This window comes from Oreochromis aureus, linkage group 3, assembly GCF_013358895.1.
Source record: "Oreochromis aureus strain Israel breed Guangdong linkage group 3, ZZ_aureus, whole genome shotgun sequence".
Taxonomy (NCBI): Eukaryota; Metazoa; Chordata; class Actinopteri; order Cichliformes; family Cichlidae; genus Oreochromis; species Oreochromis aureus.
The window spans coordinates 71,300,380-71,303,867 of NC_052944.1; the positions used below are offsets into that span (position 1 = coordinate 71,300,380).

The 3,488-nt window shown below is 39.0% G+C and overlaps 1 long non-coding RNA gene across 1 annotated transcript; it reads right to left on the minus strand.

Annotated features, from left to right (window-relative positions):
- Window positions 1-955: 955 nt before the first annotated feature.
- Window positions 956-1,443, minus strand: LOC120437500. The gene is made up of 3 exons (XR_005611179.1): window positions 1,392-1,443; window positions 1,155-1,307; window positions 956-1,021 (listed from the first exon to the last, which is right to left on the minus strand). It is a non-coding gene; the product is annotated as an uncharacterized LOC120437500 (long non-coding RNA).
- Between the last annotated feature and the right edge of the window lie 2,045 nt (window positions 1,444-3,488).

Below are 3,488 nucleotides of genomic sequence, written 5' to 3' on the forward strand. Positions count from 1 at the left end.
AAACAACACAAAACACTGAAAACCACAACACATTTAAATATAAATTAAAATATGAAAACATAAAGAAGATGCATATTCTCTGTCACATGGGCCTGCATGAATACACTTTCTGAATCCTTTAACATCCACAACTGAAAATAGTTGTGGATGATTACTATACTTTTCTAATGTAACGTTGTTGTCCCTGGCTCTCTTTCTCCCTGTCTCCCTCCCGCTCTGTTCCTGTGCTACTGCAAGTGTAACTACCACCCCTCCCCCCTCATCCCAGCGCAAAGCACAAGGCTCGCGTGTGAAGCGAAGCAGGAAAAAAGTGCGAGAGAGAGGGTGACAGAAAAAAGAAAACCCCATGGCTCGCAATAAGGAGCTGGCTCGCGTCATTCACGTCAAAGATTCGGCTCTAAGAGTATGGGCTCAAACTGTGGTCATAAATATTTTGAACTTGTAAATCAGTTTTGTATTTGTAAAAAGAATTTGTGTGTGTGTAAAAAAGATTGGTGTGTGGACGTAGCCAAAAACATATGTGTGAAACTGTGCACTTAAGTTTTAAGTTAAAAGTACAAATTTTGACCCAATTTTTCTTCCTTTCATCTGATTGGTGAATGTCATGTCAATCAAATTTAATGATCCAATCTGTGGAGAACTGATCCAAGAGAAAAGCAAGATCATCAGCACCATGGTCCACTAAATTTGTTCTCTGGCCAGCCATCGTGATTGAAAATGTTGAAGCATTTGGCAGCTTTGGTTGTGGCTGTCTCAAAACAAATACATTTTAATAAATGAAAATAAAAACAGAACAATGCTGTTATTGTTATTGCTGTTAACAATAATAAAATCCCAATCCCACAATAATAAAAATATTTCTTATCTATATGTATTTAATACACTTGACTAGGAGACAACTGAATCTTGCTTTCAGATTTTACACAGTGGATTTGATTGTTGCATCCATTACCTTTTTAAGTTTAGTGGCAGCAACACCATCTTCAGCCAGAGTTGATGCCTCTCCTTTGAGTGTTATTTTCTGTGTATTGCATAAACGATAAATAGTGATTGTAATATTGATATTAGAAATATTTGTACAAATATGAAAAAAAAATAAAATAATAAATAGTGTTCTCTGTTTAAATACGAGACACAGCTATATGTAGGCCTACCTGGAATTTGTAGACTGCCATTTCACCCTCTTTATCCTACTGCCTCCTCTGCAGCCTCATATCAGTCAGGAACTCTGACAGTCTTCCATGAGGCTTGGGTCTTGCAACCATTACCTTTGTGGTCACCAGCAGTTGTTCCAGGCTGCAAACGACCTGTTTGGGTATAATAGTGCTGTGCAAATTAAAGATGACCACAAATACAATTCAGATTTACACATCCCACTTTATCTCACTTACCTGTGGTAGGATGACATCATTCCTTTGAAGTAGGAGGCTAAACTTACTAATGTCACTGAACACATCTTTAATAAAATGACAAAAGGCCACAAAAGTGGCATCTTTGATTTCTTAACCTGTATGATACAACAATAAAAATTAGTCACCTAGAACATTAATGAACTACATTCTTAAAAAATTTAAAGTCAATAACAATTGTGTAATTTGCTGAAATAAAACGAATATTCAGAAATAATGCACTGATCTTTGTAGCTAGGTCTGCAATGTCTGCATTGGCAGAGGAACCTGCCAAATAGCCCATGCGGAGGGACACAGTAGTGAACTGCCCTGGTTTCAGAAAGGTCTCCAGGGCCCTTGAAACACCCTTGTTCCCTTCACCCCACTGGGCACCAGAACATTTACTCCCAAGTCACCCCAATGACCCTGAGCTCTCTCATTGATTTTGGGCTGAAATTAAATGGAGAAGGTCATAAAACTGCCTCATCATTGGAATGTCCCTCTGAACTGACAACATTGACAATTCCAATCTGAAAAGAGAGTAAACTTTTAAATGTAGTTATATCTTCTCTATAAAAGAAATTAACCCACAGTGACTTTAGAGTATCAGTCATTTCTTGTCTTCTAGTCTTACCTGTAAGGCATACAGTGGCATGGCACAATGTGGTTACCTGCCTCCTCCTGCAGAAGGGCTATGACACCCCCTTTGCTGCCCAAATTAACAGCAGCACCATCAGCCCCCATAGCAATGATTTTCTCCAACCAGTTACTGCACTGGTCCCCAAGAGCAGCAAATGCTTTCTTTGAGGCAGCATAAACTCCTAAACAAAACAACAACAACAAAACAATTACTTATCAGATCAAGAGTTTACAATGCAGTCTGTTTCAGTTTCTATATTCATGTATTATTGCTATGTTTAATTTTCAATGATAAGAATATGCTACATATGGTTAATGCAGTAACAAGGCATAATATTATTAATCATATTATTTACCTTGGGCATGGGTATGCTCGACCTCAATGTGTCCAATCAGTATATTCGCTGGTCTTCCTTTTTGCAAGATACGAGCGTACACAATGACGCATTCTTTTGTGTCTCCATCGATCAGGAATGCCAAGTATGCACTGTTCACAATTTCCACTGACGTCTTGTTTTTTTCAGTGTGTCAGCGATGACGCCTGTAAACTGGGCGCACGCAACATCATTGCTGTATGTGGGGTTTATGTCCAAGTCATTTTTCTTGTGAAGAATTATTTCTGACTTGAACTTAGCAAATGGAACTTCTTCTTTTGCAATATTGTAGGCGATGTTAAACTTAATGATCATCTCGGCCTCCTCCGATGACCTGTTTACTGCTGCCTGCTGCTAAAAGGCAGTGGGAAGAGAGGACATTTGGGCAGTGCATTTATCGTGGCATATAATGTGTCTTCTCGATACTGTGTGCTTTTTCAGCATTTTAAGTCAAAAAGTATTAGCACCAGTGACAAATGCAGTGTTGCCGGTCTTTCCACACTCGCGACAACAAATGCAGTGCATCATATTGTCAGCTTGGCTGTATCTTAGCCAGGGAAACTGGTCAAGCCACTTGATTCAAAATTTATACATTTTCTTACTTTTACTTTCAGTGGGCTCCGGCTGGGAGTCGATCGTATGTGGCTCATTTTCTGATGCCGTCTCCGGACCAGTGTTTGACAAAAACTGAGAGGTTGATGGCTCTGTGTCAGAGCGCTGGCTCAGAACTTTGGACTGATCAGGCCTTAACTTAACGAAAGAGTTATCAATTGTTCTTTTCATATTTTCTCAATACCGACTTCATACACTTCCATCGGACCTGGGATACTCAGCAATAATAGTTGTCGGCCATGTTCCCTCTAATATTTCATGTGTCTGAGTGAACGCACAAACTCCCTGAGCGATCCCTTGGACCACTGTGACCAACAACAGACTTGTGGACTGTGGTCACGCCAGCATCGAATCCAGTTACATTGTTAAAATTGTGTTAAATATTAATTATATTAAAATAATCAAATTGCAGCATTTATATTTATGTTAGACTACTTTTAATTAACTGCTTTAGCCCACTTACAATGAAAATTAA